This window comes from Gossypium hirsutum, chromosome D02 (assembly GCF_007990345.1).
Source record: "Gossypium hirsutum isolate 1008001.06 chromosome D02, Gossypium_hirsutum_v2.1, whole genome shotgun sequence".
NCBI classification, from domain to species: Eukaryota; Viridiplantae; Streptophyta; class Magnoliopsida; order Malvales; family Malvaceae; genus Gossypium; species Gossypium hirsutum.
In genome coordinates, this window is record NC_053438.1 from 37,511,569 (window position 1) to 37,538,753 (window position 27,185).

Consider the following 27,185-nt stretch of genomic DNA (forward strand, 5'->3'; position numbering starts at 1 on the left):
AAATTTGATATCACAAAACCTAGCGAATAAACTCACTCTCTCATCTCGTGACTTGTGTGTGCAATCACTCACCAATATTGGGCCTTTAAGTTGGCTTTTAACACTAAGGGTCTCTTTACTCTCCGCCTTTTTCAATGATTTTACCTCACTTCCCTTACCCATCTCACTAGCAAGTTTGAGTAGATCATTGTAGACTTCTTGAGGAGGAAGTGGAGCCAAAGTAAACTTCTTTCCAAGGAACACAAAGGTATATTGGTTAAGGAAACCATCATGATTTACTCGTCGATCAAACTGCCATGGTCGTCCAAGTAATATGTGCCCAGCTTGCATTGGAACAAGATCACACAAAACTTTATTAGAGTATCTACCAATGGAAAATGAAACTAAGCATTGTTTAGATACTTTTACCTCTCCACTATCATTCAGCCATTGCAAGCGGTATGGCTTTGGATGCTTCACACAAGGTAGGCCAAGTTTCTCAATAAGGGAAGAACTCACCACATTGGTGCAACTTCCACTATCGATGATCAATGAACTAGGTTGTCCACCAATCAAACATCTCGTGTGGAAAATGTTATCTCTTTGTTCGCGCCCTTCCTCTTTAAACTGGACATTTAAAGCCCTTCGAGCAACAAGTGCTTTCTCACCATACTCCAAGTATTCTTCATACCCATTATGAGTATGCACATCATTAGCATCTTCCAAAGGAGGCATCTCATCTTCGTTATCAGACTCAAAATCAACCTCGCCATCTTCTCGAATCACCAATGACTTTTTATTAGGGCATTCTCGAGCATAGTGACCCATTCCTTGGCATTTGAAGCAGGTAATATCTTTTGGCTGCTTAATGGCACTAGGAGAAGTAGAAGAAGAAGATGGAGCTCGATTAGTAGAAGTAGAACCTTTAAATGAATTAGGCATGCCTCTATCTTTGGAGTAAGTTCTAGGCTCATTTGGCTTGAATCGTGCATCTCTCCCATTCTATAATCTATCATCTTGTTTTTGCCAATTTCCTCTCCAAGCAGGATTAGAAACAGAACTAGCACCCCTCGTTGTCCCTTTCTTTCGTAATTGCTTTTCCATGGTGAGTGCGGTTTGAAGTATCTCTTCAACATCCATGTAGTGTTGTAACTCAACTCGATTTGCATTAGGCCGGCAAGGAATCTAGCCATAGTCACCTCAGCCTCTTCAACAAGATTGACTCTAATCTGAATAGTCTCCATCTCTTTGTAGTAGTCATCCACAGATCTATCTCCTTGAACAAGATGTTGGAGTCTTTGATGGAGCTCTCGATAATAGTATGGTGGAACAAACCGTTTTCGCAAGATGCGCTTCATTTCAACCCAAGTAGTAACAGGTTGCTCTCTATAAAGAATTCTGCTTTTACATAATTGATTCCACCATGTTAATGCATAATCAATGAACTCAGCGACAGAGTATGTTACCTTTTTCTCATCAGAGTAATTGTAACAAGCAAAGACTGCTTCCATCCTTTCCTCCCAATCAAGGTAAGTATCAGGATCATTCTTCCCTGAGAAAGAAGGAAATTTTGGTTTGGGGGTGTCATTGTTTCGTTCCAACCTTTCTCTAGGTACATACTCGGACTCAAAGTTATCATCAAAAACATGGTCCTCCCTTCGTTTAAAAGTTCAATCTCGCGAATTTGATCGGCTTATAAAGGCTTCGTTCAACTTCTTGTAATTATCGGTAATGTATCTCTCTTGAGTTGTAAGTTTTGTATCAAGATACTCCCTTTGCTCTTGTAACATCTGGGTCATGCGATGTTCGAATTGAGTTTGCAACTTTTTCATCTCTTTTTGTAACAACTCGACCAAATGATCGTTCTCTCTTTTTTGCTCATCCTCTTCATTTTTACTAGTTTGGGATCTAGTGAGCGGCATGGTATCTGTGAAAGATCAAACGAATAGGAACAAGAAAGAAAAAATAATAATAACCTCACTCGTTAGCTCTCAAAAGAATAACTCTCTGAATGATTCAAAACTTGTAAATATGTTTGGAGAGGGTTACTAATCAAGATCAAATAATGGAGGTGCAAACTTCAAAGAAACAATGAAGACCCTAATTGCTCTGAGAGGCCAATAAACTTGACGAGGCAATTCGTAATGGAGGCTACACAGATGAAGGAATTGTGCGTGCTTTTAATATTTGCTAGCACAAGAAGAAACAAAGTGTTAGAAAGCGTAAGAGAAACAAAAAAACGTAGACCTGCAACGATCCCTAACTCTAGAGTCAAAGGAAAGCTTTAATAAGAAGAAAACTTAAGAAAACTCTACCCAAATTAAAAAAAAAATCGGAAACGTTTGGTGTCTTAAGATTTTAAAAAATTGAAGCTTTAATTATACTTGAGTCAAGAAAAGAAGAAGGAAAAGAAATTCAATTTTGGGAAAAATAAAAATAAAAATAATAACAATAATAGGAAAAGAAGAAACCTACGTATGAAAGGTAGGCAATTTTTTTTAGCTTCAAAAATAACACCTTATGGCCTGAAATTGATACCAACTGATGCGAAAACCCGGATCTAGACACAAGAGAAACACAAATTAGAAATAAAATGAGAATAAATAAAATTAGTTAAATAATAATAATAAAAGAAAAAAAAGGATAGATTTGCCCTATGGAACCCTTGGTTAACTTGTAACCAAAAACGCCAATGATTGAGCGGCTCCCTACGAAACCCCTAGAAGAAGAACATCTAGAAACACCGATGAACGGGAAAGAAATTTAAATATTTGTAACTCCGAAATACCCTCGAAAGTAACAAACTCCAAACTAAATAGCAAGAGAAGAATCACTCCACTCTCAAAAATTTGCCTCACACAAATTTGGGAGAAAAAAAATACTTTCTTTTTATTCGACCCCCCAATGTGTAGAAAGCAAGCCTATTTATAGGCAAAATACAAGAGTAATTGAACCCTAATAAAACTCTTTAAAATTATCTAAGAAAATAAATAAATAATAACCAAACCAATAAAATTACTTAACTCATAAGTGATGTGTCCCAACCAATGAGAATTAAGTAAATAATAATAATAAGATACATAAAAAATTAATCCACCAATTTATGGGCTTGCACTATTCCAAGATTGGTCCAGGGAATTGCATTCCCGTATTTGTCAACGTCACAAACATGATGAATTAAATTTGTAGCAACAAAGTCTTGGACAAAAGCTTTCATCTTTGATTTTAATTGTCGTGCCTTGCTTCGAGTGATTGGACCACTAGGAAAAACAACACCTTGAGTGTCACCTCCTTGGCTCGTATCAGAAGGTGCAGTAGTAGCAACAATAAGTCGATCGTGAACAACAAGCGCTCTCCTTGGGCAGTCGCTAACTCAATGCTTTATTGAACCACAAGCCAGACAAGCACCCATCAACCTCCAACAATCTCCCGGATGTTGACGATTACAGTGCTCACACAAATTCCATATAGCACAAACCTGATTAGTAGGACTAGCTTCGGCTCTCGCAGCCTGTCTACCCTGACCACAACCACAAACAACATGTCGATCAGATCTAGCAAAACAACCTCTCTTCCCCTTACGACCAGACCCACTAGTAGCATCGGTCGTCCTCTTAATAGATCTAGATGAAACAACTTTGGGCTCCTCTCCCAAAGTCTTCTCAAGTGCACGAGCCTTCTCAACCAACTCATTAAAGACCTCAGTACTCTGAGCAACCGAATAGAGCTTAATCTCGCAGTTTAGTTTGAACCTGAACCTCTTACAATGGCTCACATCATGAGCTACCAACTCGGGAGCGTACTAGCTCAACCGAAAAAACTCAGCCTCATACTCATCTACTGACAGAGTACCCTGGACGAGACCCATAAACTCCCCTCTCCTAGCCTTGAGATACTACTCGCCCATGAACTTCATCTGGAATGACGATAAGAAGAAGTCCCAAGTTAAACGATTCGGCGCAGTACCCCTCTTGATAATCAACCACCATCTGTGAGCCTTATCCGTCAGCCGTGACACAGCACAACCTAACTTATCCTCTTCAGAACAACCCATCTGACCAAGAATATGAACAACACCCTCTAACCAATACTTGACACGTGTCGAATCACCTTCCCTAACACTACGAAACTCTTTACCACCGGTAAACCCTGATGAGCCGAAGTAACGCTGTCATCAGCGATACGCTGTAGTGCCCCGACCATCTTTGATATGAAGTGCTTGATGGGCCTATTTGAGCATCATCCCGTGGCGGCGCATCGTCCTCCATACTACCCTGATTGCGACACGGAGGCATAACGACTATCATTTACTAAAGACAAGAGTAAAGAAAATGTACCAAGAGTGGGTAGCGGCAAGAGGCCCAAGATTAACTAAGTATAGTTCCTATAGGGCATTGTGTTCCCAAATCTTACCTTAGTAACAATTTATATCGAAAAGAACATGCATAGGCAAAACATGTGGTTTTAAACAACATAAGCAAGTAAATGTCATAAATACAAGATCGTAATTTTAATATTCAACAACCCGAAGCTAACCTAATGTTTTAAATCCTAACATGGCTCTGATACCACCAAATTTGACACTCCAAATTCGACCGGGACAGACTGACCTGAATTCAAAGTGTTACATTAGCCACCTAAGTGACTCTCTGGCTAACGACCTCCCAAGACATGCCCTGACCTTATAACACCTTAATCTTATTATTTATTAATTATTTATTAATGTAGAAGTAATTTGTGAACCAATTTAAAAAGAGCAGAATTCAAACTCCCAATAGTCCACTACAGTTTTTTTTGTACGAAATATTCGATTTTAAACCTGATTTTGAGTATTTTAATGGCCAATTAAACCTGATTTAAGTACATTTAAATATCATACATACACCTTCAGTTGAATTTATTAACACCAATTAAGCCTCAATTAAATAGAATTAAACATTCTCGCTGTAACACCCCGAACTCGAGACCGACACCGGAGTCGAACACGAGGTGTTAACAGACTTTAAACCCCTTATAAAAATATTTCTCAGACACTGCCAATCTGCGTACTAGTCGCTTTAAAAATCATATCTTGAGTTTCACAACTCGAAAATCAGTTTCGTGATTTTTCCCTGAAACTAGACTCATATACCCATCTACATATTTTTTTCTAGAATTTTTGGTCGGGCCAATTAGTACAGTTTATTAGTCAAAGTCTCCCATGTTACAGGGATCGACTACCCTGACCTTTGCGCATTACGACTTGGATATCTCCTTGTACAGGGCTCCAATACTGATGCCGTTTGTTTCTATAGAAACTAGACTCAGAGAGTAATCTATACATATATGGTATGACTCCTAATTATCTCTGGTTAATTTATAATGAATTTCCAAAATCAGAACAGGAAATCCAGAAACCGTTCTGGCCCTGTCTCACGAGAACCTGAATATCTCTTAACATACTGTCCGTATGATTGTTTCGTTACTTTCCTATGAAAGTAGATTCATCAAGGTTTGTTTACATAATTTATTCACTATTTAATTCCCTTCCTACTATTTTTAGTGATTTTCCAAATCTACATCACTGCTGCTGTCAGCATCTGCCTTTAAGGTAGACTTTACCTATTTCATGGTTTCCATGATTCAACTAGCCCTTTTTGCATAAATAGCACGATTTATGAAAGTGATTAACCATCCCCATGGCCAATCCTTGTCAAGCATATCCACACCAAATGATTATAACAATATACTCAAACACATATAAGCCATTTTCGCATGGCTATCCAAAATTTATACAAGTCCAAAGGGTCCACGACCCACAACAAACGGGTAGTCCTATACATGCCATTTCGAAGTTCAACCAAAATTGTACCAAAAGGGGGGCTTTGATAGTGTGGGCGACTTTGACCTCAAGATCCCGAGTCCGATAGCTGGAGAACCAAATCTGTAAAACAGAGGAGCAATGAAACGGAGTAAGCAATTTATGCTTAGTAAGTTTTGAGCAAGGAATTCCAGCACAACAAAAGTATAGCATTCATATTGCACAAATTTACGATATCGTACTTGCTTCACATTATCAACCCTTATGTACATACACAAAAGATCAATTCAGCCAAAGGCCGGTAGCTCGTTTATCAACTGAGCGAATACTTATTTGTAAGGGCTCAACTAAATTCAAGCACATACGAAACATACCTCAATGTTGGGATGTTTCGAGAGTATTAACTGGAATTTTACAGCAAGTTCATTCATTCCCAAATCACGTACCTTCGGAATTTAACCGGATATAGCTCCTCGTTCAAATGCCTTCGAGACATAGCCCGGTTATAGTAATTCGCACAAATGCCTTCGGGACTTAACCCGGATTTAGTAACTCGCACAAATGCCTTCGGGCTTAGCCCGGAATTAGTATCTCGCACAAATGCCTTCGGGCTTAGCCCGGAATTAGTATCTCGCACAAATGCCTTCGGATCTTAGTCCGGATATTGTCACTTAGCACAAGCCTTCGGGACTTAGCCCGGACATCATTCAAATAACCATGCACATTTAACAATAAATCATGGACCATTCGTATTTCATTTTCGTTAGCAAAACACAAACACAAGACATTTATCATTCTTGCAAATTCGGCTCAATAGCCACACAAAGAGCATGATTTTAATTTGCTCAAAACATGATCTAATCACATCATAATTTAAGCTCTTTTACTCAAGAACTTACCTCGGGTGTTGTCGAACGATTCCGATAGCTATTCGACCACTTTTTCCTTACCTTTATCGGATTTAGTTCCCCTTTGCTCTTGAGCTTAATTAAACAAATAAATTGGTTTAATCATTTGAGCATCGAAAAGAGGAACACAAGGCACTTAGCCCATATTTATACATTAGACATTAAAGTCACATATGTATGGAATCATGAATCAAACTCAACATTTTAGCTAATTTTTCCCCCTTGGCCGAATATGCATGTCTATTTTGGGGCCGATTTGAACACTTAATACATTCTACAAGTATGGCCACTTGTATTGACTAAACACCCTTTTGTTTCAAGTTCAAAACTTGGCTAATACACACATATACACACTAGTAAAGCATCCTCTCCCTTTCCATCAATTTAACACATGCATTGCTCATGGGCAACGATTTCCCTCCCTCTTCGAGGTGATTTGTCCCCAAATCGCTTCCTATATCAAACGGAGATAAATCAGTGACATTAAAGCTTGCGCTAATGTTATAATCACCTGGGAGATCAAGCTTGTAAGAATTTTCATTAATTCGTTCCAAAACTTGAAAGGGACCATATCCTCTTGGTAGCAACTTTGACCTTCGTTGGGCCAGGAAACGTTCCTTGCTCATGTGCACCCAAACCCAATCTCCAGGTTTGAACACTACCTGCTTTCTTCCTTTATTTGTAGCTCGCATATATTGTTCGGTTCGAGCTTCAATGTTGGCTCTCACTTTATGGTGAAGTTGCTTCACATAATCGACTTTTCGGTTGGCATCGGCATGAACAAGCTGATCATTAGGCAAGGGAAGCAAATCTAATGGGGTTAGAGGATTGAACCCATACACGACCTCGAACGGTGAATGTTTAGTGGCAGAGTATGACAAACTCTTTTGGTCATAAATAGTGCTGCCAAGTCTCGAGAGCTCGAATTAGAGCGTACATTTCCTTGTCGTACGTCAGATAATTAAGAACAACTCCATTTAACTTCTCACTAAAATAAGCCACGGGCTTCCCATCTTGCGTTAAAACGACTCCAATTTCGACACCTGATGCATCACATTCAACTTCAAACATTTTAGCAAAGTCGGGCAACACAAGTAATGGAGCATTAGTTAAATAAGATTTGATAGCAATAAAGGATTTTTCTTGTTCTTCATTCCAACAAGAGGCAGAAGTTTTTTTTATCACACTAGTTAAAGGTGCTGCCAACGTGCTAAAGTTTGGAACAAATCGACGATAGAAGCTTTCCAACCCGTGGAAGCTCCTCACTTGGCTGATGCTCGTGGGCCTTGGCCACTCTCGAATCGCTTTCACCTTGTCTTGGTCAACCTCCAGTCCCTCCGAGCTGACCATAAAACCTAAGAAAATAACCTTGTTAGTGCAAAATGTACATTTCTTAATATTAGCATACAATGATTCTTTTCTAAGCACATCCAAAAAAGATTTTAAATGCAACAAATGATCATCTAAAGATTTGCTATAAATAAGTATGTCATCAAAATAGACAACGCAAAATTTTCTGATAAAAGAACGAAGAACATGGTTCATCAAGCGCATGAAGGTGTTGGGCGCATTGGTAAGCCTGAATGGCATGACCAGCCACTCCTATAGTCCATGCTTCGTCTTAAAAGCGGTTTTCCACTCATCCCCTTCACGCATCCGAATTTGGTGGTATCCGCTCTGTAGATAAATTTTGGAAAATAATTGAGCACCCACTCAATTCATCTAGCATGTCATCTAAACGTGGTATCGAGTGTCGATACTTAATAGTGATCTTATTCACTGTGCGACAGTCCACGCACATACCCCATGTTCCGTCCTTCTTTTGCACCAATAATACCGGTACAACGCATGGGCTAAGGCTTTCTCGTATATATCCCTTCTCCATAACTTCATTAACATTTTTTTGCAATTCTTTGGTCTCTTCGGGATTAGTACGATAAGTTGGATGATTTGGAATAGACGTTCCGGGAATGAAGTCGATTTGGTGTTCTATTCCTCGAATGGGTGGCAACCCACTAGGAATGTCTTTTGGAAATACGTCCTTGAATTCCTGCAAAAGGGAAACAATCGAAGAGGGCAAATTTTGATCCAATTCGTTAGTGTTCAAAAGAGTTTCCTTGTACATAAGTACAAGAACCGATTGTTTCATCAAGTAAGATTTCCTAAAATCACTCCCTTTCGCATAAACACTCATCTTTTTTTGCTTTTTTTCTTCTCTCTTTTTCTGTTCATTCGATTTATTTTTTTCTCTCACGTTTTTCATTTTTTTTCTTTTTTCTTCTCAATGTGTTTTTTAATCTCTTTTTCATTCTTTTCTTTTTGTACATTCTCTCGAAATTTTTCGACAGACTCTCTTAGTTTCAATTGATCTTCATAAACTTGCCTCGGCGTCATTGGAACTAAAGTTACATTTTTCCCATCATATTTGAAAGTGTAGCAGTTTGTGAAGCCATCATGAATGACTTTACGATCGAATTGCCATGGATGACCCAATAACATATGACCAGCGTGCATGGGTACCACGTCACATAGAACCTCGTCGGAATATTTTCCGATATTGAACGGCACCAAAACTTGCTTAGTTACCTTCAACTCCCCTCCGTTATTAAGCCATTGAAGTTTGTAAGGTTGAGGGTGCTTAGTTGTTGGCAAGTCGAGTTTTTCAACCATTAAGGTGCTGACCACATTTGTACAACTCCCGCCATCCACGATCAAGCTACACACCTTGCCTTGCACATGGCAACGTGTATGGAAAATGTTCTCCCTTTGTTGTTCGTTTTCAACACTTTGAAGACTAAGGCTTCGTTTAATGATGAGGATTTTTCCATCAACAGCGTATTCAAGTTCGTCCTCCTCTTCGGTAGTTTTAACGGGTTCTTCATCATCTTCTTCCTCAGATTCAATTTCCCCATTAGCCCGCACGATCATGTTACTTCGGTTAGGGCATTGGCTCGCAATATGGCCCCTCCCTAAACACTTGAAGCACTTTATTTCTCTTGATCGATTTGGCATGGCAACTTCTTTGACTTTGCTGGTTTCGCCAACGGGTTTATTCATCTTAGAAGACAAAGGGTGATCTTTAGTGCGATTAGAAAAATATTTCTTACTCGTGCGTTGGTTCCAACTTTGAGAGTTGTTGGTGCTAGGAAAGGCTCAGCTAGAACTTTTTCTCTTCTATTGTTTTTCGACTTTGATGGCAACACGCACCATATCAACAACTTCGACATAGTGTTGAAGGTCCACCACGTTAGCTATATCTCGGTTAAGGCCGGCTAAGAATCGGGCCATGGTTGCTTCACGATCTTCTTCCATGTCCGCATGTATCATGGCGATCTCCATTTCTTTATAATAATCCTCCACGCTTCTATTTCCTTGCGTAAGATTTTGCAACTTTTGATAAAGTTCACGATGATAATAAGAGTGTATAAATCTCTTACGCATTACGGCTTTCATTTCGATCCACGTAGAGATTGGCCGCTCTCTGTTCCTTCTTCGACTCATGGTAAGTTGATCCCACCATATCATTGCGTAGTCGGAGAACTCAATTGTGGCTAACTTCACCTTTTTGCTCTCCGAGTAGTTGTGACACTCGAAGATCAACTCAATTTTATTCTCCCATTCTAGATAGACTTCCAGGTCGGATTTCCCTTGGAATGGGGAAATAGAAAGTTTGATATTCTTTAAGTCATCATCAACTCGATCTCATTCCCTAGGACCTCGTTGCCTTGGACCCCATCATCTATTACTTTGATTCGAGCTTGGTCACTCTCCAACTCGCTTTGCTCATAGAGTTCATCTTCAGGAAGTCTTGCTTGCCCTCGCTCCCGTCTTGGTCCTTGAGGGGTTCCTTCTCGTGTTCCCCTTCCTTCTACTCGATCTAGCCTCTCATTGATGGATTCAAGTTCATTTCGAAGCATTCATTGAAATTCTCTTAAGAGGGCTTGTTGGCTTAAATCGGGAACTCCTCCTTCTCTAGGAACAACATTTCTTACCGGTTGCCTTTCGGGTCTATCTACCATGTTTCGCTGGGGACTTTGTGACATAGTAAGAATTCCTCACCACAAATACTCACGTTCACTCAGGAAAGAAAGATAGAACGACACTCACACTCATGTTTACACGCTTTTGGCTTTTACCTCCTCTCAGATGTGCTCACACACTTGTGCCTTTTTCCTCTCATTTCTTCTCTTGTAATTTCGTATAAGACTCGGTAAGGCTAAATCTTTAGTTTAGAGGGTCGGTTTCAAAGGGTTACAAAGGACGGTAGATGTAATGGTGATGGGTAGGCTTGAAATAAAGGTAGAAATGGGTTTAAGTGTGGCGCAAAAGGTTGATGAAAGACTTGAAAGAACTTTTGCTGATCGAGAATTCAACCAACATACACTTTGAAAAGATTTCTTCTTTTTTTTCATATTCTTTTCTTTAAAAATATATTCGAAATTAGCAAGCTAATTAAAATACTAGAACTTGAAATTACGAATTTTTTTACAATAGACCTACTCTGGAGTTGTTCCGAACGTCTGAACTCTTCGTTTTAAGTAGCTCTGATACCAACTGATGCGAACCAGCCTCGTTTGATTGAGTTGAGTCGCTTTTGTTGCCCGATCGTCCAATGAAGTAGTCTCGTTCGTATTGCTTCAATTATAAATGTAATCGTCTTTGAAATGGCACTTGGGGTTCAAATTATGTGCAAGGGAGTTGTTATGTACAATGGTTCGGTTTCTAAAAGGAAAAGGTTTAGTTAGCAAAAGATAATTTCGGTTTGAATGGAAAACGAATTGATATGCTTAAAAACAAGAAAGAACCAACACTAAGGTTAAGTCCTGACCCGAATCTTATATGTTCTTAAGGAGGAGGATGAATGATGTAAAAGGACCTCGACCCACTATCTATCAGTGATAGGAACCTCGGTATAAGAAGAACGCCACACTTTAGTTGAAAAAGTGATAAGTTCGGTTTGCAAAGAGCAGGGTTGACGCCACTAACTAGTAGATAAGCCAACAGAGTCTTTAGATGAAATTGAGAGAAGAAAATTCTCACAAAATATTCAGTATATTATAAAATTGGCAAAAAGTCCTTTTACAAATGATCAAGCAAATATTTATAGTTCTGCATAAGCTAGCCGAATAGACAGACTTAAAAGCTAAGAAAAATCAAGAAAATTCCAGAATTAATTCCCTAGAAAGATTCGGCTGAATGGGAGCTCCAATGGGCAGCTTAAACATTAAGCAAATGAATCTTGTAGAGATGAATGCACTGATAGACAAATGGCCATGTCTAGATTCGGCCAGGCTTTTAAATGACTCCTTAAATTGGCACTTGTTGGCTGAAAAGATAGAAGCATTGAAGAGAGTCTTTGAACAGCCACACAAGTGTGAAAAGTCGATTTTCGAGAGTCACTTGTGTGAACATCATTAGCTGAAAAGTCCTTAGTGAGAATGCTTAAAATAAGCTGCATGTGGATGTTTGGAGATGAAAAAATTTGGCTGAACATTCGATTTTCGAGAGGTGTGAACATCATTACAAGGATGAATGCATGCACCCATGCTGCCCAAGGAAAATTCCTGCATCAAAATAAAGCAGAAAATTAATCATGTATCAAGCACATTATTTTCCGCAGCAAATGAATAAAAATCTGCACATAAAATTCGGTGAACTAATTAAATATTTGTGTGAGTTTAGGACATATTTAAAACAGTTAAACTAATTAGGACATATTTAATAACATTCAATTATTATTTGACCGGAATTAAACTTAATTAACTACTTAACTACTTTAACTAAAAACAAATTAAATAATTATTTCAGCAAAATAATTGCAAGCTAAGATGAGCTGAAGTTGAGCTGAATAAGCTAAGGACAAGCTCAATGAGCTAAAGTTGAGCTGAATGAGCTTGAAGTAGAGTGCACGGTTTGCTCATCTTGCTGGTCCATGAGCTTTCAAGTAGGCCGGCCACGGATTCACCCCAAACCCGATCCACCAAAGTTGAAATTGCATCCTTGAACTTCTTAGCCCTAGCTCGAGTAATGGGTCCTTTGGGCAGCTCGAGAGAAGTGTCGTTAGCACTTGATAGCTCATGGGTCTCGATTGCATCACTTTGCTTAAAAACTAAGCTTGATTGTTCTTAAACAGTTATTCACATTAAGTAATATTGGCCTTTTTTATTTTTCTTTTCTTGTGAATTACGTTTGAGGTTACATTTTACTTTGGAATCTTGCATTCTCCTTAAGGTTAATTACTTAATAAGTTGGCCATGTTCAAACTAACGAATGATAGTTTTTTTTTTGAAATATCCTTCACTTGAAGAAAATATTTCATTCTCTGTTAACCACTTTGGGCCATCTTGTTTGTTCAAAATTGACCCTTACCGAAGGATCACCTTCCACATTGGGGACAAATTGTGAGGTTTTAGGTATTGATCGATGATTTTAGAACATTGTGAGGCAAACATGAAATTATGCGCAATTCAAATTGAAAAGATGGGCGCATTCCCAAGAATGACCTTTGTGATGAGATTAACCATATTTTGAAATGATAAATGGCATCCTTTTGTTCTCTCTGTCACTTTGAGAAAACTATATCCCTTGCTACCTCATTTTGAGCTTGATGCATTTTCTTTCTGAACCCTAATTAAAGTCTGATAAATGATAAAACTAACATATTTTAATCTCATTCTTAATGCATTTTTGGAGGATTATTTATGCAAATTGGTGAATTTGATGATCCTAATCCTTTTTAATTCATTTTCTTATACTTAGGTGAGCATTTGAGAGCGAAAGGAGCGAAAAACGAGCTAAAATCAGACAAATCAAGCAGATTTCAGGAGCCACACAGGTTAGACACATGCCCATGTGCCAACCCATGTCGATTTCACACCTTGCTTTCCAAACATGTGAAAAAACACAATTTTTAGGCTTTCTGGGCATTCCAAAGTATATAAATACCAAATAGAATAAGAGATATGGGAGCCATCAGAGAATATTGAAGAAACAACTCGAAGAACACCTTTGGAGCCAACTCTGAAGCAGATTTCCGTCAAGATCGAAGACCTCCTTTTAATTTCTTTTGAAGTTTTTATGAGTTTCTTTGTTTCTTGTGGTTTTTCTGACTTTGAGATGTTTTTATTGAGGATTATGAACTAGTTCCCTAGATAGCTAGGGAGGATGAAACCTATGATGAACTCTATTATTTAATTACTATTTTTACGCAATAAATACTTGATTCTTATTCTCAATTATGTGTGCTTATATCTTATTTTAATATTTTTGGGATACTAATTCATGTTTAATGCGCCTAATTCAGTGGAGGAAAAGTCCCTGTTTAAGAGTAGATCTAGCATAATTGAGTGGAGTTGCATGCAATCCTAGAAATAGGATGACATAAATCTACCAGATTAGAGTCAAATCTAATAAGGGAATCCATAGATCGAGTTAATGCGACGATAGAGGTTTTAATTAGAAAGAGATTTCAATTAATCAACCTAGAGTCAGTTGCTCTTACTCTCGAAAGAGATATTTGCATAATTTAAGGATTTCTACAAATCAAGATACTAAGTGAATTAATCGTTTAATTAAGATTCATAATAATAGGTGAAGTCTAGGTGGATTCATTCCTGGGTATTGCCTCTCTCATTGGTTATCTTTCGATTATTTTCCTATTTCATTCTCTGTTGAGTTCTTAGTAAATTAGTTTAGTAATTTTAGTTTAAAACCCATCACTCCAAATTGTCAGCTAAATAATAGAAAAAATAATTACTAATACTTTTAGTCCTCGTGGATACGATATGTCTACTCACCATAGCTATACTATTTATCGATACGTGCACTTACCTTAGTTGTATTTTTTAGTTAGTCAAGTGAGAAACATTAAGTTTTTAGTGTCGTTTTTAGGGACTAAAATATTAGGAACACTTTATTTTTATTAATTTAACCATTTTTTATTTTTATTATATATTTGTTTTTAGTTTATTTTTTACGTTCTAATTTATTTCTTTTCATTTGCTTCTGGCAAATACTTTTGGTTTATGACTAGAAGAAACCTGTCAGGACCATTACTTTTTGATAGCGAGATTGGAAATACTACTTGCAGAAACCATAAAGGAGTAAGGCAGAGTCGAGAAAATATAGTAGACGAACAAGAGGACGTCATTATTATTGAGGAGATGGATGATAATCAGAATATTCAGCTACCTCCTCTTATAGTTGTTGTAGCTCTTGTTCCTCGTACTTTGTACGATTATGCCAAGCCCACTCTAACTAGGGTTGAATAGAGTATTGTGTGACCCACCATTGCTGCAAATAATTTTGAACTGAAGCAGAACACAATTCAGATGGTACAACATTATGTTCAGTTCGATGGTTTGCAAGATGAAGACCCAAATACTCATTTGGCTAATTCTCTGGAAATCTGTGACACTTTCAAGATTAATGGCATCGTTGATGACGCCATTCGTTTACGATTGTTTCCATTCTCATTGAGGAACAAAGAAAAATAGTGGTTAAATTCTTTACCACGAGGTTCCATCACTATATGGGCTTAAATGATCGAAAAATTCTTGCTGAAGTACTTTCCTTAGACTAAGATAGCCAAGTTGAGGAATGATATCTCTTCTTTTGTTCAGATCAATTTAGAGACTTTATATGATGCATGGGAGAGATACAATGACTTATTGAGAACGTGCCCTCATCATGGGTTACCTTTATGGTTACAAGTTCAAACCTTCTATAACAATTTGAATCCCTTAACTAGACAATTGATTGACGCAGTAGCTGGTGGTACACTACACAATAAAACACCCGAAGTGGCTTATGAATTTATTGAAGAGATAGCACTGAATAACTATCAGTGGCAAGTCATGAGGACAAAGCTAATGAAAACAGCTGGTGTCTTTAATTTAAATGCAGTCACCATGTTATCAAACCAGATAGAATTACTTAATAAGAAAATTGATGGTTTATATCTTTCCATGCAGGTACATCGAGTGATGCAATGCGATGCAAATGAAGGTGGAATAAATAATCTAGAATGTTTACCCTTCAGTCCTAGCATAGAGAACGAGCAAGTTAATTATATGGGTAATAATTCTAGGCATCAAAATAACTCTTATAGTAATAACTATAATGCAGGTTGGAGGAAGCATCCCAATTTCTCTTAGGGTGGTCAAGGAAATCAAAAAGCACAACCACCTCCAAGCTTCCAACAACCTTATCAGCAAGAGAAAAAGCCTAACCTTGAGGAGATGTTGACAAAGTTTATCTCAGTGTCAGAAGCCCGTTTTCAAAACACTGAGGTAGCACTAAAAAATCAGCAAGCATCAATTCAAGGACTTGAAAACAAAATAGGACAACTTGCTAAGATAATTTTGGAATGACCACAAGGTAGCTTGCCTAGCAACACTGAAACTAACCTAAGGGAGCAGCTTCATGCAATTACTACTCGAGACGAAGAAGGGTTAGTTGAATTTGAATAAGAACCGAGGCAAGAAATTATGGTAAACAATGATAAGGTTGTGGACGATAGGAAAGAGAAAAAGTCGGCTGTAAAAAAATCTACACCTCGAGTGCCATGTCCTAGCGCGACAAAGAGAGACCACACAAACGAACAATTTTGTAAATTCCTCAAGCTCTTAAAAAATTACATATTAACTTACCGTTTGTTGAAGCTCTTTCGCAGATGCCAAATTACGTTAAATTTTTAAAAGAGTTGTTGGCAAACAAAAGGAAGTTAAACGACTCATCGACTGTAGAGATTAATGCAATCTGCTCGTTAAATTTTTTAATCTTGATAAATAAGATAAAAAACCTTCTAATAGATCCATTTTGAGTTGGAACATCCATTGATTTGTGGATTTTCTCTCAAAATTCAAGATCCACCATTAAAGCATCTTAAGCTTTTGAAGAAGATGACATTGATAAAAATTATGTAATTTTAAAATATGCTTCTAATCATCATAAAAATAAGTTTAGAAATAATAATTACCTTCGATTCATTCTAAATCCTTTGATTGAAAATCTTGATTCAAGAATCTTGAGAAATTTTAGAATATTTTTGGCTATTGTTGTGAATAATTTCGAGTGAAAAGAGAGTATTTTGAGAAAGAAATTTGTTGAATCTATTCTCCGATGATAGATCTTTAAAACCATGCAAAGAAAACGAATTTTATAGCTCTCTAACATGACATAAATGGTGTGAAAAGTAGGCTAGATGCATTGTGTTTAAAAGTTAAACAACCCAGCAGAAACGTAAAAATTGGGAAATTTGCCCAATGGCCACTCCCACATTTCCCTTACTTTACCAATTGATCATTTCCCTCTAAAATTCTGAATTTAAAGGTTTATTTGTCAAATAAATACTCCAAAATTTCCCTTATTTTACAATTAAATCTAATTTAATTAATATTTAAATTTAACTCAAATTAACTCATAATAAAAATTATTTTAAAATTCTTTTTCGACCAAAATTAATTATTTTCATTAATATTTATTTCAACTGTCCTCTCTGAAAAAAAATTCGTCCTCGAAATTTTACCTAAATCGAACAGGTACGAATACTGATGTTTCATTACATTTTTCGATTCCTAGGTGGTTTCCTCTGTTTTGTGGTTAAGCCACAAAACTTTCACTAACGGAACCGTCTTGTTGCATAGCACCTTGACCTCAAGATCTAGGATCGCAACCGGTTCCTCCTCGTATGAAAGATCAGAGCTAATCTTAATCTACTCGACCGGAACAACCTGAGAAGGATTAGATCGGTACTTCCATAGCATGGAAACATGGAAGACGTTGCGAATACGGTTCAGCTTAGGCGATAGCAACAAACGATAAGCAACCGATCCAATCCTCTCGGCAACTTTATAAGGGCCAATGAATCTCAGATTGAGCTTACCTTTCTTCTCGAACCTCAGAACTTTGTTCTAAGGCGAAACCTTCAAGAAGACCTTATCCTTGACCTCATACTCAATGTCTCGATGTCTCAAGTTAGCTTAAGACTTCTGCCGATCAGAAGCAGCTTTTAACCAATCGTAAACAAGTCTCGCTTTATCCTCAATTTCCTGAACCAACTCTGGACCCAAGCTACTCTTCTCTTCCATATCGAACCAACAGAAAGAAGTCCTACACCTAAGACCATACAAAGCCTCGAATGGTGCCATCTGAATACTCTTCTAGAAGCTATTATTATAAGCAATCTCGGCTAATGGCTAGTGACGATCCCAGCTACCTCCCAGTTATTATTATAAGCAATCTCTCAGATAATGAGCAAACTTCGTAAATCTATCCACAACCACCCAGATTGAATCCTTACGAGTCGGAGTCAAAGGCAAACCCAAAATGAAGTCTATCGTAATCTGCTCCCATTTCCACTCAGGAATCTAAATAGGCTGAAGCAAACCAGATGGACGCTGATGCTCGACTTTCACTCTTTAACTAATCAAGCATCTTGCAACAAAGTCGGCAACATCCTTCTTCAACCGAGGCCACCAATACAAAACCTGAAGGTCCTGAAACATCTTGTTCTCTTTGGGATGCATAGCATAAGGACTACTATGTGCCTGGATAAGAATCAAATGCCTCAGATCCTTATCCTCTGAAATTTACAAAAGACCTCGAAAACACAGAATACCATCAGAGTTGAGATCAAAATCTTCCTGAACTCTCGACTCAACCTGACGAATCTGACAGGCCAAACTCTCATCAGAAGGTTGACACTCAAGAATCTGCTGCGAAAGAACTGGTCTCACCTGAAGTTCAGCCAACAGGCCACCATCCTTCGAAACAGATAGCCTCGCAAACATAGCCCTCAAATCCACAAAAGACTTGCGACTCAAAGCATCTGCAATGACAATCGCTTTACCCAGATTGTACTCTATCACACAATCATAGTCCTTCAGTAACTCAATCTAATGCCTCTGTCTCAAGTTTAACTCTTTCTAGGTTAGGAGATACGTAATAATCTTCTGATTGGTGTAAATCACACACCTCTCACCATACAGATAGTGACGCCAAATCTTGGCCGTGAAGACTGCAACAACTAACTCAAGATCATGAGTCGGATAGTTGCATTCATGCGTCCTCAACTACCTTGACGCATAAACAACTACCCTACCCTCCTATATTAGCACACAACCCAGTCCCATATAAGAAGCATCAGTATAGACCACATACTCTTACCGGATATCGGCTACGTCAACACGGCACTTTGTTCAAAACTAATTTCAGCTTCTCAAAACACTTCTACCTCTCAACAGTCCACTCAAAGGTAGTGTTCTTCTGAAGCAACTTCGTCAAAGGAGTAGCGATGCTCGAAAACCCCTCGACAAAGCGACGGTAATAACTAGCTAACCCCAGAAAACTCCTGACCTCAAAAACAGACCTCGGCGACTTTCAATCCACAATCACTTCAACTTTCTTCGGATCAACTTGAATACCCTTAGCTGAAACGACATGACCCTGAAACAGCACCTCCCGAAGCCAAAACTCGCATTTACTCAACTTCGTATACAACTGCTTCTCCCGCAAAACTTGCAGAACTACTCTCAAGTGCTCATCCTCAGATCAGGAATACACTAATATATCATTTATGAAACCACTACGAACCGATCTAGGTAGGAATGAAAAACTCTATTCATCATGTCTATAAACGTGACAGGTGCATTCGTCAATCCAAATGGTATGACAAGATACTCGTAGTGACTATATCGAGTCTTGAAAGTAGTCTTCATCACATCCGAGTCCTTAACCTTTAACTAGTAGTACCCAAACTGTAGTTTAGTCTTTAAGAAAACCGAAGTTCACTGAAATTGATCAAAAAGATCATCAATCCTCAACAACGAATGCTTATTCTTGATGGTTAACTTATTCAGGTGGCGATAGTCGATGCACAGCCTCAATGTCCCATCCTTCTTAACGAACAACATCGGTGCTCCCCACAGAGACGCGCTCGGACGAATGAACCCACAATCCAAAATCTCTTGCAACTGCAACTTCAACTCATCCAGTTCCTTTGGTGCCATGCGGTGTGGCACAACAAACACCGGAGCAGTACCGGGGTAGAGCTTAATATTAAACTAGATTTCTCTATCTGACAGTAAACCAGGCAACTCTTCAAGAAACACATCTGGAAAATCACAAATAGCCTAAATCTCATCCAACTTTATCTCCTTACTATCAGTATTCAGGACATAGGCTAGATAAGCTTTACAACCTTTCCAGACCAACTTCTTAACGCGGAGCGAAGATATCACATTCGACAACAACTAAAACCTACTTTTCCACAACAACCACTTCGGAACCACCAGCACCATACAAGGTCACCAACTTTGCCTCGCAATCCCCCTTCGCCTGATGCTCAGACAACCAATCTATGCCAAGAATGATATTGAAACCCCAAAATAGCAAATCAAGCAGATCAACTAGAAACACATGTCCCTGAACCATCAGAGGAAAACAATGATATACCCGACCCACCACTACACTATCACCTAGAAGGCTTTTAACCACAACACTTGAACTAGAATCTCTATAGCAATCCCTAACTCTCTAGCTACGTCTCTCAAAATAAATGATCTCGTCGCACCAGAACCAACTAAAGCTAGAAGTGGAAAAGATTGTAGCGTGAAAGTACCTGCAATAACATCAGTCGCCTCTCTAGTCCGAGGCTCCGTCACTGTATAAACTTTGGCTGGACCACTATCACCACCTCGAACGACACCACACTGACCAACAGCTCTACCACCATCACCTCTGCCACAGTCTCAGCCTTGAGCCGGAGCAGGTGATGCGGAAACCCGGATCTAGACACAAGAGAAACACAAATTAGAAATAAAACGAGAATAAGAAAAATTAGTTAAATAATAAAAAAAAATAAAAAAATGATAGATTTGCCCTATGGAACCCTTGGTTAACTTGTAACCAAAAACGCCAATGATTGAGCAGCTCCCTACGAAACCCCTAGAAGAAGAACCTCTAGAAACACCGATGAACGAAAAGAAATTTGAATATTTGTAACTCCGAAATACCCTCGAAAGTACCAAACTCCAAACTAAATAGCAAGAGAGAATCACTCTACTCTCAAAAATTTTCCTCACACAAATTTGGAAGAAAACGAATACTCTCTTTTTATTCGACCCCCCAATGTGTAGAAAGCAAGCCTATTTATAGGCAAAATACAAGAGTAATTGAACCCTAATAAAACTCTTTAAAATTATCTAAGAAAATAAATAAATAATAACCTAACCAATAAAATTACTTAACTCATAAGTGATGTGGCCCAACCAATGAGAATTAAGTAAATAATAATAATAATAAGATACATAAAAGATTAATCCACCAATTTATGGGCTTGCACTATTCCAAGATTGGTTCAGTGAATTGCATTCCCGAAATTTGTCAACGTCACGAACATGATGAATTAAATTTGTAGCAACAAAGTCTTGGACAAAAACATTCATATTTGATTTTAATTGTCGTGCCTTGCTTCGAGTGATTGAATCACTAGGAAAAACAACCCATTGAGTGTCACCTCCTTGGCTCGTATCATTCTCCCTCTCTTCAAGAAGATTCATCCTCGAATCTGAACCTACATCAAATTCAAAAGGAGAAAGATCAGAAACATTGAAAGTAGCACTAACACTATACTAACCAGGAAGATCAATGCGATAAGCATTGTCATTTATTTTCTCGAGTACTTGGAATGGTCCATCTCTTCGTGCATCAAGTTTATTCTTTCTCTTAGAAGGAAATCATTCCATCCTTATATGCACCCATACCCAATCTCCAGGTTCAAACAAGACTTGCTTTTGCCCTTTATTAGCTCGATGTGCATTGGACTCATTCTTTTTCTCAATGGCTTTACGAGCCTTCTCATGGATCTCTTTCACTAAATCAGCTTTCCTTTCACCATCTAAATTAGCAATCTCATTCAAAGGTAAAGGAAGCAAATCTAAAACAGTAAGTGGATTAAAGCCATACACAATCTCAAAAGGAGTAAAACCTGTGGAAGAATGAACAGAACGATTATAAGCAAACTCAACATAGGATATCCATTCTTCCCAAGATTTAACATTCTTACCTATTATGGCTCGAAGCAAAGATCCCAAAACTCGATTTACCACCTCGGTTTGACCATCAGTTTGAGGGTGGCATGTAGTAGAGTAAAGTAGTTTAGTACCTAACTTACCCCATAACACCTTCCAAAAGTGACTAAGAAATTTGCATCTCTATCGGAAACGATCGTCCTTGGGATTCCATGTAATCTCACAACTTCACGGAAAAATAGATCGGCAACATGGGTTGCATCATTAGTCTTATGGCATGGAATGAAATGAGCCATTTTAGAAAATCGATCCACAACCACAAAGATGCTATCTCGTCCATGCTTTGTCCTTGGTAAACCTATTACAAAATCCATTGAAATGTCAGTCCAAGGTGAACTAGGAACAAGAAGAGGAGTATATAGACCATGAGGCATCACAGTGGATTTAGCTTGTTTACAAGTAATGCAAGTAGAGCAAATTTTCTCAACAAGTTTTCGCATGTTAGGCCAATAAAAATGCTCATGTAAAACATCATAAGTCTTAGTGACTCCAAAATGACCCATAAGACCACCACTATGAGCCTCTCGAACCAACAATTCTCGCATTGAACATTTTGGTAAGCATAGTCTATTATTTCAAAAAAGATAGCCATCATGCTTATAAAATTTGTGAAATGCACCATGTTCACATCCGTCATAAATGCTTGCAAAATCAGAATCAGTGGCATATAAATCTTTGAGATACTCAAAACCTAATAACTTAGTATGCAAAGTACTAAGTAAAGTGTACCTCCTTGATAGAGCATCAGCCATAATATTATCTTTACCTTTCTTATACATTATAACATAAGGAAAATATTCAATGAATTCAACCCACCTCGCATGTCGCTTGTTCAACTTACCTTGTCCCTTTAAGTGCTTAAGTGATTCATGGTCAGTGTGAATCACAAACTCTTTTGGTAAAAGGTAATGTTGCCAAACTTCTAATGCCCTTACCAAGGCATACAACTCTTTATCATAGGTTGAATAGTTCAAATGTGCTCCACCAAGTTTCTCTCTAAAGTAGGCTAGTGGTTTACTATCTTGCATGAGGACGGCACCTATACCTACTCCAGAAGCATCACATTCAATCTCAAAGGTAAAACAAGAATAGGAGCATTACATTATCTTTAAGTTCATTAAATGCTAATTCTTGCTTATCTGTCCAATGAAAAGATACATCGTTTTTAATAAGTGCGGTCAAAGGCGAAGCACTTGTGGAAAAGTTACGAACAAACCTGCGGTAGAAATCGGCTAACCCAAGGAAAGACCTTACCTCAGAAACAGTTTTAGGATAGGCCATTCTTTAATTGCCTTTACCTTCTCTTCATCCATATGGATTCTTGTAGAACTTATCACAAAACCCAAAAAAACAAGCTTATCCGTACAAAAGGTGCATTTTCCAAGATTAGCAAAGAGTCGTTCATGCCTTAACACATCCAATACTAATTTAACATGCCCAACATGATCATTCAAAGTTTTGCTATAAATCAGTATGTCATCAAAATACACAACGACAAATTTTCCTAAAAAAGGTCTAAGTATGTGGTTCATTAATCTCATGAATGTGCTAGGAGCATTAGTTAAGCCAAATGGCATGACTAACCACTCATACAGGCCATACTTAGTCTTAAAATCAGTTTTCCATTCATCACCTTGTTTCATTCTTATTTTATGGTAACTACTTTTTAAGTCAATTTTAGAGAAAATGCATGCACCATTAAGCTCATCCAACATATCATCAAATCGAGGAATTGGATATCGATACTTTACCGTAATCTTGTTGACAGTACGACGATCAACACACATTCTCCAAGAACCATCTTTTTTTGGGACGAGAAGTACAGGGACCGCACAAGGGCTTAGACTCTCATGAATCTACCCTTTCTCTAAGAGATCTTCATCTTGCCTTTGCAACTCCTTAGTTTCTTTAGGATTGCTTGGATAGACTGGTCTATTCGGAATACTCGAACCAGGCACAAAGTCAATTTGATGTTCAATCCCTCGTAAAGGAGGTAATCCCTTAGGCATTTTAGAAGGAAATACATCCTCAAAATCTTGCAAAAGATCAAGAAAACAACTAGGTAAATGTCTATTAGAGTTAGTCAAAACAAAGTTTTCCCTAAACCTAATAATTACAAATGTTTTTTTTGTATAAAGAGCAAATTTGATATCTCGAAACCTAGCGAATAAACTCACTCTCTCATCTCGTGACTTGTGTGTGCAATCACTCACCAATGTTGGGCCTTTAAGTTGGCTTTTAACATTAAGGGTCTCTTTACTCTCAGCCTTTTTCAATGATTTTACCTCACTTCCCTTACCCATCTCACTAGCAAGTTTGAGTTGATCATTGTAGACTTCTTGAGGAGGAAGTGGAGCCAAAGTAAACTTCTTTCCAAGGAACACAAAGGTATATTGGTTAAGGAAACCATCATGATTTACTCGTCGATCAAACTGCCATGGCCGTCCAAGTAATATGTGCCCAGCTTGCATTGGAACAACATCACACAAAACGTTATCAGAGTATCTACTAATGGAAAATGAAACTAAGCATTGTTTAGATACTTTTACCTCTCCACTATCATTCAGCCATTGCAAGCGGTATGGCTTTGGATGCTTCACACAAGGTAGGCCAAGTTTCTCAACAAGGGAAGAACTCACCACATTGGTGCAACTTCCACTATCGATGATCAATGAACTAGGTTGTCCACCAATCAAACATCTCGTGTGGAAAATGTTATCTCTTTGTTCGCGCCCTTCCTCTTTAAACTGGACATTTAAAGCCCTTCGAGCAACAAGTGCTTTTTCACCATACTCCAAGTATTCTTCATACCCATCATGAGTATGCACATCATTAGCATCTTCCAAATGAGGCATCTCATCTTCGTTATCAGACTCAAAATCAACCTCGCCATCTTCTCGAATCACCAATGACTTTTTATTAGGGCATTCTCGAGCATAGTGACCCATTCCTTGGCATTTGAAGCAGGTAATATCTTTTGGCTGCTTAATGGCACTAGGAGAAGTAGAAGAAGAAGATGGAGCTCAATTAGTAGAAGTAGAACCTTTAAATGAATTAGGCATGCCTCTATCTTTGGAGTAAGTTCTAGGCTCATTTGGCTTGAACCGTGCATCTCTCCCATTCCATAATCTATCATCTTGTTTTTGCCAATTCCTCTCCAAGTAGGATTAGAAACAGAACTAGCACCCCTCGTTGTCCCTTTCTTTCGTAATTTCTTTTCAATGGTGAGTGCGGTTTGAAGTATCTCTTCAACATCCATGTAGTGTTGTGACTCAACTCGATATGCATTAGGCCGGCAAGGAATCTAGCCATAGTCACCTCAGCCTCTTCAACAAGATTGACTCTAATCTGAATAGTCTCCATCTCTTTGTAGTAGTCATCCACAGATCTATCTCCTTGAACAAGATGTTGGAGTCTTTGATGGAGCTCTCGATAATAGTATGGTGGAACAAACCGTTTTCGCAAGATGCGCTTCATTTCAACCCAAGTAGTAATAGGTTGCTCTCTATAAAGAATCCTGTTTTTACATAATTGATTCCACCATGTTAATGCATAATCAATGAACTCAGCGACAGCGTATGTTACCTTTTTCTCATCAGAGTAATTGTAACAAGCAAAGACTGCTTCCATCCTTTCCTCCCAATCAAGGTAAGTATCAGGATCATTCTTCCTTGAGAAAGAAGGAAATTTTGGTTTGGGGGTGTCATTGTTTCGTTCCAACCTTTCTCTAGGTACATACTCGGACTCAAAGTTATCATCAAAAACATGGTCCTCCCTTCATTTAAAAGTTCAATCTCGCGAATTTGATCGGCTTATAAAGGCTTCGTTCAACTTCTTGTAATTATCGGTAATGTATCTCTCTTGAGTTGTAAGTTTTGTATCAAGATACTCCCTTTGCTCTTGTAACATCTGGGTCATGCAATGTTTGATTTGAGTTTGCAACTTTTTCATCTCTTTTTGTAACAACTTGACCAAAGGATCGTTCTCTCTTTTTTGCTCATCTTCTTCATTTTTACTAGTTTGGGATCTAGTGAGCGGCATGGTATCTGTGAAAGATCAAACAAACAGGAACAAAAAAGAAAAAATAATAATAACCTCACTCGTTAGCTCTCAAAAGAATAACTCTCTGAATGATTCAAAACTTGTAAATATGTTTGGAGAGGGTTACTAATCAAGATCAAATAACGGAGGTGCAAACTTCAAAGAAACAATGAAGACCCTAATTGCTCTGAGAGGCCAATAAACTTGACGAGGCAATTCGTAATGGAGGCTACACGGATGAAGGAATTGTGCGTGCTTTTAATATTTGCTAGCACAAGAAGAAACAAAGTGTTAGAAAGCATAAGAGAAACAAAAAAACGTAGACCTGCAACGATCCCTAACTCTAGAGTCAAAGGAAAGCTTTAATAAGAAGAAAACTTAAGAAAACTCTACCCAAAATTTAAAAAAAAATCGGAAACGTTTGGTGTCTTAAGATTTTAAAAAATTGAAGCTTTAATTATACTTGAGTCAAGAAAAGAAGAAGGAAAAGAAATTCAATTTTGGGAAAAATAAAAATAAAAATAATAACAATAATAGGAAAAGAAGAAACCTACGTATGAAAGGTAGGCAACTTTTTTTTAGCTTCAAAAATAACACCGAATGGCCTAAAACTGGTACCAACTGATGAAAAAACCCGGATCTAGACACAAGAGAAACACAAATTAGAAATAAAAAGAGAATAAATAAAATTAGTTAAATAATAATAATAAAAGAAAAAAAGGATAGATTTGCCCTATGGAACCCTTGGTTAACTTGTAACCAAAAATGCCAATGATTGAGCGGCTCCCTACGAAACCCCTAGAAGAAGAACCTCTAGAAACACCGATGAACGGGAAAGAAATTTAAATATTTGTAACTCCGGAATACCCTCGAAAGTAACAAACTCCAAATTAAATAGCAAGAGAAGAATCACTCTACTCTCAAAAATTTGCCTCACACAAATTTGGAAGAAAAAAATACTCTCTTTTTATTCGACCCCCCCAATGTGTAGAAAGCAAGCCTATTTATAGGCAAAATACAAGAGTAATTGAACCCTAATAAAACTCTTTAAAATTATCTAAGAAAATAAATAAATAATAACCAAACCAATAAAATTACTTAACTCATAAGTGATGTGTCCCAACTAATGAGAATTAAGTAAATAATAATAATAAGATACATAAAAGATTAATCCACCAATTTATGGGCTTGCACTATTCCATGATTGGTCCAGTGAATTGCATTCCCGTATTTGTCAACGTCACAAACATGATGAATTAAATTTGTAGCAACAAAGTCTTGGACAAAAGCATTCATCTTTGATTTTAATTGTCGTGCCTTGCTTCGAGTGATTGGACCACTAGGAAAAACAACACCTTGAGTGTC

General features: G+C 37.9%; 1 non-coding gene across 1 annotated transcript; it reads right to left on the minus strand.

Annotated features, from left to right (window-relative positions):
* Positions 1-15,275: 15,275 nt before the first annotated feature.
* LOC121215228 (small nucleolar RNA R71) lies at positions 15,276-15,382 on the minus strand. Its single transcript, XR_005910957.1, has one exon. It is a non-coding gene; the product is annotated as a small nucleolar RNA R71 (small nucleolar RNA).
* Between the last annotated feature and the right edge of the window lie 11,803 nt (positions 15,383-27,185).